The following is an 8,899-nucleotide window of genomic DNA, read 5'->3' as shown; positions in this document are numbered from 1 at the left end:
TGTGTGTGTGTGTGTGTGTGTGTGTGTGTGTGTGTGTGTGTGTGTGTGTGTGTGTGTGTGTGTGTGTGTGTGTGTGTGTGTGTGTGTGTACACTTCCCACACATCAGGTGACACTCACCAGACATTGGCCAATAGGAAAGGATGGACAGATGGCTGAGTGGATAAGGCACTGCACTGGAAAATGGGGAACACTCCTTTCCTAATTCACCAGTGTTGCAACAATAAAGTCCTGAATGACCAATGGGGCAGGGGGAGCGCACTCAGACGCTACAGTGACAAGGGCCATTGAAGTTCTCTCTCAGAAACACATACCTGACACTATTCTCTTTTGAGCAAGACACCTGTAACTTGTGTACAGTCCAGCAGTTGTGTATGGATAAACATCCCTTTAACATGGCACAGAAAGCACCCAGAATGTAGAGACCAGTGAAATTAGCTTCACTATGGTACTGTGTGTATCACAATAACCAATGATTCACAATGGACAGTGGATGCTCCTCTCACAATAAGTTGGTGAATAGCCTCCAAATCTAGCTCCCTCCCACAGCACGCCCAAGGCTCCTGTTCATTCTTTCCTCTCCTGCTTCTACTCTCCATTCTGTCCTCACCCACTTTTCACAAGTTGTTTTTTGGGGGTTTTTTGCTTTCCCTTTTGCTGCTTCACTCCCTTCCCCTGCATGCTCTCTCACTGCCAAAAGGCGACATGCTGCATAGGAAGTGCATACATTTGCCAGAAGTGCCTCTCCGGTGCTGGGCCACATGCTTTTGCTGCAGTTTATTAAAGTAGCGTTAGAGCTTCCCCCAGAGAGTTGTTCCCTGTGCCTACAGCCCTATTCTCATGGGCTAGTCCTGCAGCCAGCTGCCTTCAGGAATGCTGCAGGGAGGGGCGGTGGGTTGTACAGAGCTGCCAAGCCACTGTACTCAAAGCAGCATGCTTGCAGCAGTGAACCAGAATGGGACCAGGAGCATGCAGCTTTCTTCAGTGCTCATTTGGTCTGCCCTGCAACTCCTTGCGGGACAAGGCTAGCAATCCCCAGAGTGCAGGCACTGGTAGAACCTCTTCTATTGTAGGTATAGCTTTGCTGGAGAACTAGAATGAAATCTGCACCATGCTTCATACTTCCAAGTGAAGCAACTCGTCCCTGGGAATCTTCCAGGAGCCTAGTTACACTCCACACCCTCCTTTGCCCTCCCCTCATTTACAAATAAGAATGAAGAGCCAAATCATTTTCCTTGCTTAACAGCTCTGCTAACAGCAGTTTCCCACCCTTCCCCATACCCTGCATGCTGTACTGAAGCCAGGATTTCAAATCTGTTTCCTTTACCCACCCCATCTAGTCCAAACGACTACTCCTGCATGTGTAGTTTACACCAGTGGTTCTCAACCTTTTTTGTATCGGGACCCATCTGTAATCATTGATGGCCAGTCCCAATCCACAGCCCTCTCGCCCTGTTGGTGCCCCTCACTCCTGACCCACAGCCCCCACCCCTGATGATGCCTCTCACTCCCAGGTCCCTGCTGCCCACCCCCAGCATCCTAGTGTGTGGGGCTGAGGGTGGTTGTGTGGGGTGGGGGGGCATGTGCCCCCCCCATATTTGTGCAGGTACAGGGCTGCAGCCTGGCTGGACCAGCATGGGCAGGAGCTGCCTCCATAGTCCAGAGGGTGGGTCCCAGCATGGGAGAGCAGAATGGGGCAGCAAAACTAGTTGCTGCCACTGCCATGAACACCGTGCCAGCTGCACCACCAGCAGCACGAGGAGTAATGGATGGAGGGGGGCCACACTGCCCTCACCTCCTCCTACCACCAGCCACTTGCATTCCAGGGCATGGCTCTACCCCACCACCATGGCCCAGCTGTCAACAACTAGTCTCACTTCCCCGCTCCCACGCTGGGACTCACCTGCTGGGCCACAGAGGCAGCTCTTATCTGTGCTGCTCTGGCCAGCCTCCATCCCTGTATGTGCCCACACAGATCTGGGGGGGCACATGCCCTCCTTCCATCCCCCATCATGTTGCCTGTGTTCTCTCCACACACCCCCAACACACTGCCTGTGCCCCCCTGCCCCATAGACTTACCTGTGTGTAGCTGCTTCCCCTGCATCCCATTCCCCCCAGCCCCAAGCAGCCCCTTGCAGGCTGGCATGCCTGCAAGGGGAAACCCACAATCTCCTGTGTTTTTATGTGATTGTTCATGACCCCTTTCAAATATTCTTGAGACCCACTTTTGGGTTGTGACACACTGGTCTATACTATGCTCTCTCTGTTAATCTGCCCTGCAAACTTGTGCTTTTAGCTGTGTAACAGCAGTGAGAAAAGTCCTAGTATCAACAAGACCTGAAAGTTAGCTAGCTATTTTGGAAGTGATTTGCCTGGCTTCCCAACCCCTCTTTTGTTCCATGCGCCACTCCAACACAGAGCAAGCCTATTTACTGACCTGGGGGACATGGAAAGTATTTTAAGCCAACAACAGCAGCTCAATGCTCTGAGAAGAACCCCATCTGTTTCCTTTGAACATGACTTAAAACACACCCTCTCCTGCAGAGCTCCAAGGTTAACAAGATGTGTATGACATGCAATCTGCAGTCAACCTGCAGCCCAGCTGTTCTCTGGCCCCCAACCCCTCCCCTGTGGACCTTTTTTATTCAGGACATGTGAGTAAAGGCTCAGATAAGAACATAAGATCATAAACAGTGCCATACTGGGTCAGGCCAATGGTCAATCTCACCCAGTAACCTGTCTCTGACATACAAGGGGGGCAGTGAAAGAAGGATGTTGCTAGTAAGCCATGGTCGAGGTTCTATGAGAAGTCATTGGTGAAGGGAGCCTGTCAGAAGACTCTTGCTGTGCTGAAATTGATTTACCTCGATCCATACCTCAATCCCTCGGTATTTAAGACATGAGAGGAGATGGTTTCCTACAGATGATAAAGGCAGGACTGTGCCCAGTAACACAGATATTCTGGACGCATGGGAAGCTGCGGAGGAGCTGGTAGATGCAGTTTAGTGAAAGCTACTGGAATCTCTAATTTTAACTATGATCAGATCAAGAGGTTTTTGAACAAGCCTGGGTTAAAATAAATCTGCAATGAACCAGACTACGACCCATCCTTCACACAAGAAAAACTGATCAAGTATTGCCAGCCCAAAGGGATTGGTTCTCCTGACAGGCCATGGACTAAACTAAAGGACCCTTCTCCTAGATAACCCCAAGATTAAAGAAATTGCAGCTAAGCACAAAAAAAACAACAGCAGGTTCTGATCCTGTTTCTTTTCAGAGAAACATGACTGTGATTCCTAAGTCTGTTACAGCATTCTGTAGCAAAGAGAACTTTAAGGTGTTTGACTTTTAATTGACTAAAGAGGAGCTTTAAGAGGAACTGGAAGGTCTGCATAATGAGCATGTGCAGAACTCACAATGACTCCCTTTCCATGCTGCGTATTAAAAGTCTCAAGCCATTCACCAGAGCTTAAGGAGAAGAACTTTCCCTGTTCCTCTCTCTAGATATCCATCTTCCTCATTTTATTTAACTTTCTTTTGCCAACATGTGCGTGTTCAGTTTTTGAAGAAGGAAATTCTACAACAGCCTTGTTTCTGACTAGCAGTAGTAGATACTTTAAAAAGGAGGGCATATGAACGGGGTAGATCTAGAATGATCTGTCCTCTGTCATACCCTCCAAGGTATCAACCATTATTGGCTTTGGTATGCCAGAAAACTCATCCTTTCCTGTTCTGTTTAATAGCTGTTAATGGATCCACCATCTATCCTACTGTTTATTCCCTTTTTGAATCTGGCTATACAATCTATCTGCCTCTACAACCTCCTGTGGCAACAAGTTCCACAAGTTAGCTATGTAAAAAAGTACTTAGTTGGTTTTAAACTTGTCTCTGGCCAATTTCAGTGGAGGTACCCTCATTTTAGTATTCTGGTGAATAACTGCTCTCTAGTCACTTTGTCTGAACTTTCATGATTTTATAGACTTCTACTGTACCCTCCCTCATATCCTAAATGTATCACGAGAATCATCTTTAGAATTATTTGGGGGAAGTCAATATATATGAAAAAAGAAAGTAACTTAGGCTTGGTATGACACACAGATGCCCTCCAAAACAAATGCAAAAATGGTTCTACTAGCATAAAGGAGTCAACCCCCAAACCATGAGAACTAGAAGTGGACTAAATGTCTCTATTCAACCTTGCTAATTCCTTTGAACACAAACAATAAGCATGCAAATCTTTCAGTATGCAAGGTCAATGCTAATGTACAAATTGTTGCATATCTACCCCTACAAAGCATGCCAGTAATAGATTCCTGTAGCCAGAAGGACAGCCAACAATATTAGGGAGAGAAGCAAGCAGAACTTACTTAACCCTTTGCAAGAATGAAAACAGACATCAGAGGGAGCCTCCAATCGGGTGACTCATTTTGGATCGGAATACATCACAGGTAGCTGCTAAATCTATGCCTCTCTTTTAAGGGAGATGTTTTATGAATTCCAGATTTCAAACTCTGGTGGGAGTTCCCAGGTGGCTCTGCTAAATACTATCACAACTTTTTTCTTAGTGTGCCAGCACAAGTCTGTCTGAAGAAATGTCTCTTCATGGTGGAGTTGCCACAAGAAACGGGAGGCATCTGCTCTCTGCCTTAATGCATAGGGTCAATTCTTGGTTCAGAGCTGCTGCCTGACCACTGGTGTTTTAACTGAAATTATGGAAAAAGACTGCTTACATACAGTTTGTGACCACCTCTGTTCAAGGACTGTAATGTATCTAATGTAAAATAATAATAAGCAACTGTGGACATCCCTGGGGGAGGAGCTGAGTATCACTGTAAAAGGAAATGCAGGACTGGGGATGAAGTTTATTTTGCAACAACGCTAAGCCTTTTCTCTGGTATCAGCCCCACACGCTTCAAGGGAAGCAAGAACTCCTTTTGTTCATAATAAATACCACACTAGGAAGTATGTCCCTAGAGGAACAGACAGTGCATACAGTCCTTTCCTCAGACTTCAACGGCTGAAACGAGTTTGTGTGTACCTGAGCATGGCCTCAGTGTTCAGAGCAAAAGGCAGATGAGAAAAAAAAAATTTTATTCTTAATTTCCTGTTTTCATATTTAGGGCCCAATGTGATGATAGATAAATTGAAGAGGTCACAAAGACACCAGCCACACAGAATTACTAAGTCTACAAAAACAAAGAACCAGATGTACCGCTGGTGCTTGTTCTGCTTATAACAATAATAGCCTGGACAGGCGGGAGGTACAGAGAGAGGGAACTAAATCCACTCTGGTGATACCTGTGACCAGAATTAGCATTTCCAGTAATCCTTGCAAAGTCTGAGCCCAGTAGCACCCCACCAGCCATGTATTACATCAATTATTAACAATGCAGGGGGAACCTTTAGGACGTGACCTTTCAGGTCTAGTGAACTGAGCTGACAAAGAGAGACTTCATGTGGTTACCCACATGAGAAGCAATTCTCATGAGGCAACTTTGCCAATGAAGAAATGACCTTTCAACTGTAGCCTCGCAGGATTCAAGTTCAGTTTAAAGCAGGAAAAGCAGCTGTGGCATTTTGCATGTGCAGCGAAGGTCAAATCATTATTCATTGGGACCTGTCATCTGATTAGTTGCACCGTCCATAAAAAATCCTCCATCAGACCTAGAGTGCACAGCCAGGCACACTAACATTGGCACATGAATAGCTTTGCCTCTCACTTCCACAGCACTAGCTTAATTCTGACTTAGAGAACATCACCACTACCGTTCCTGCCAGCATCCTTCATTCTCCTTTGCAGATCCACCAGCAAACACTGACCAGAACTGACCCAGTAGCACCACAGAGATGTACTGAGGAAGGTAACTTGGGAGCCTAAGTCCCAACAGGATTCACGCACCTTGGAAAGTGTTAACCAAGTCTTCTTTGCTGAATCAGCAAATACAAGTATCAGCTTCCCAACATTGCCTGACCAATCTTCCTGCCCACAAAAGAACCTGCTCTCCAGTATCATTGCTCCTTGCCCTCTGTTAAAAGTACCTCTTATATAGGTGACAGTTCTGGCACACTTTTCGTTGTACAAAAAGCTGCCCATTAAGAGCTGTATCATCTCACAGCCATTAATAGTTTTCAATTTGGTTTAGTTATAAACTAGCATCTTGTAGGATTAATCGTACAAGTATTGTAATAATATTAAAAAAAAAAAATCATCATCACTTTTAATCCAGCTCTGCACTTGTACTGTAGTTATTTCCCTAAAGAAGGGCTGATTCTCACTGGTTAGTAACCATTAAAACACACTGATTTGCAACTAACTATAGACTTTTTAGCAAATTTGATACTGTTTGCCAACCAGAAGGCTATAATAGACCTATCCATATTTAGCTTGGACAATTATTTCTTAGCACGCACAGACTCAGATGCTTAAATATTTTACATTGTATTATGTTAGAAAATAGTGAACGGTGCATTTTTTTAAAACTTACAAGTAGCATCAAGCTATAGTTAGACAAAAACTAGTATTTGATTAAAAATGCACACAGATAAAATACCTGGAGTGTGCATATGTAAAAAGCATAGCAAAATCTCTTCTGCATTTAAAACTGATTCATTATAAGGCATTGTCTTCAGTTAGTGAACTGAACTTACTGTTTTGGTTACCTACAGGATTTTGGAATTTACTGACCTTGTGCACTCACACCTCATTTTTCATCATAGTTTGGAAGAAGAAAATAAGCTTTTGTGCTTTTCCAATCCCCCAACTGGTTTCTCAACTTTGAATGAATGAATCATTCAAGCAAACAAGTTGAATAAAGCAAAATGAAGAAGATATTCTGTTCTATAGCAGCCGCCTCTTGTGCAGATGCCAAAAGCTGGCAGGACCTAGCCCTTCAATAAATCCTGCTTCCAGGTATTTAGTCAATGATTTCCAGAAATTCAGTGGTTGCAGACTTAAAAATCTCAGCAGCAGATGCTTTTTATTTAATTTCAATTTAAGAAATGTCAATTGATTTTAGTAAGCTCCAACATCTTTAAAAGGCTGTCAATTGTAAAAATTTATTATAAAATGAAACATTAAAATACAATTAAAATACAAATTTAAGAAACAAAAATCAAATAAAAAAAAGCATTAATTTTTTTCTGCCCTCCCAATCTGAAAAAGGAGACAAAGAAGAAAACCCAGAACCTCTCATCTTTAGTAAGAAAAAAAGCCCACCAGTTACAGACCCTCTATAATGACTGCTTTTTATTTAACACTCAAATGCTATTAGTCCTATAGGACAGCAGCCCCAGCTCCTTCCCAGTAGCACTCACTTTCACTTTACAGGAAGCACACTAAAAAAAGGATGTTTGCTTAACGTGGTAGCAAATAAGTTTTAATAACACAGCATATCTTACAAGCAACAGACAGACCAAGTGCAACAAAGGAGAGATGCAGGGAACGTGGAAAGCAGCAAGGAAAAAAGTTAAAAAAATACTAAAAAAACCTGGTTTAACAAAAATGTGTTTCTTATGACAATTTTATACTTTATTAAAATAAAAGTCAATTTGCTGAAAAGAAGAAAAAAGCAAGGGCAACAACATGGTTTTCTAGGTTAATAGTTTCCTTTTTACACTCAGGGGATTAATCTCCACTCCAAAGATAGATAGCATAGGAAAAAATAAAAGATTCAAGTGTATGAACACCAGGAGGAGGTTCAAGAAAGTTCACCTATTTTTCAATAGTTTGCCTTTTGGAATGTTTACAGATATTTTGGATGCTTGTTCAGGAGAACAGTTAAACTGGAAAAGTTAATCACTGTACTATAATGCTGGCAGTCGAAGGGAAAAGTAGCGTTTGAGTCATTAAAAATGTGGTTGAAAGAAATCCAATATGCAGACAGTTATTTTTAAACACCCACTAATATACAATTCCCACTACAGACATGCAGCGCCTGTCAGCCACTTCTAATAGCAGTTGCGCAAGGTGTGCATTTCCTGTAGGATTTTCTTGGGAGAAGGTACCAAAGAGCAGAATCCTGAGCTACTGTGTGCAGCTGCACTTCTCAAATCTCCCCCATCTCAACACCAGAGCTTCTTTGAATTTGCAAGGTGCCATCTGGAATATATATCAGGGGTGATGTACAATGGTTTTCATTATTAGTCTATGCTGTATCACTTTTCATCAGTAAGAAAACAGAAATTATAGCTATGCAGGCAGAACAGAGAAAATAAACCTAACTATGAGTGGGAAATAATTCCTTTGCTTTTGATGGCTGGGGAAAGGAAAATAAAATAGTGAACCTGCCCTAATACTGGATCTTAATTAGAGTGGATTATCTGACTGAAACCTTCCACATCATCCATTTAATTTTGACGGTTTCTGTTAGGATCTCTTTTACCACCCTAATGAAAGCAGGGAATGAACTCTGCTTCATGTTCCTTTCTTAACACAGGAAACAATGCTTTGGGATAGAAGAAAAGGTAAGGATGAAGAGAAAGTAACCCTTATGTGGACTAGACATTTTTACCAGCATTTAAAAATAGACGTATAAAACTATGATAGCAATTCCTTTGTTAAAACTATAAGGATTTATCTAAGGCACATTTTTACTTTATTTTCTAAAACTTTTAGCCAGTGTTTTAGCTGTCACAATAGATTTCTTTTTAATAGACCTAATGTAAATTTTAAAATACCACTTGATTTGATGTTCATAATGCTGTTAACATGGAAAACATCACTATTTAAATGCGGAAAGGAAATTTAGTGCAACAGTCTCAAATTCCACAAGTTTTTTGCCCATGCAGGATAGCAGTACTTTTACAAGTCTTTATTTCTAAATTATTTGGCCTGTACCATCTACCACAAGTTACCTCTGAAAATGTACCCAGCTCCTTCTGGCAACCTCAGTGTGCAAATAC

The 8,899-nt window shown here is 42.6% G+C and overlaps 1 protein-coding gene and 1 pseudogene across 1 annotated transcript in view; one reads left to right on the top strand and one right to left on the bottom strand.

Moving 5' to 3' along the window:
* PARD6G (par-6 family cell polarity regulator gamma) overlaps positions 1-8,899 on the bottom strand; it is a 152,097-nt gene that overhangs the window by 76,202 nt on the left and 66,996 nt on the right. The window lies entirely within an intron of this gene.
* On the top strand, positions 2,764-3,371 carry LOC109298313 (annotated as a pseudogene).

This window comes from Gavialis gangeticus, unplaced genomic scaffold (genome assembly GCF_001723915.1).
Source record: "Gavialis gangeticus isolate Ggan-Ray unplaced genomic scaffold, GavGan_comp1, whole genome shotgun sequence".
Lineage (NCBI taxonomy): Eukaryota > Metazoa > Chordata > Crocodylia > Gavialidae > Gavialis > Gavialis gangeticus.
The sequence above is the reverse complement of the archived record's forward strand: the minus strand, read 5'-3'. Positions and strand labels throughout refer to the sequence as shown.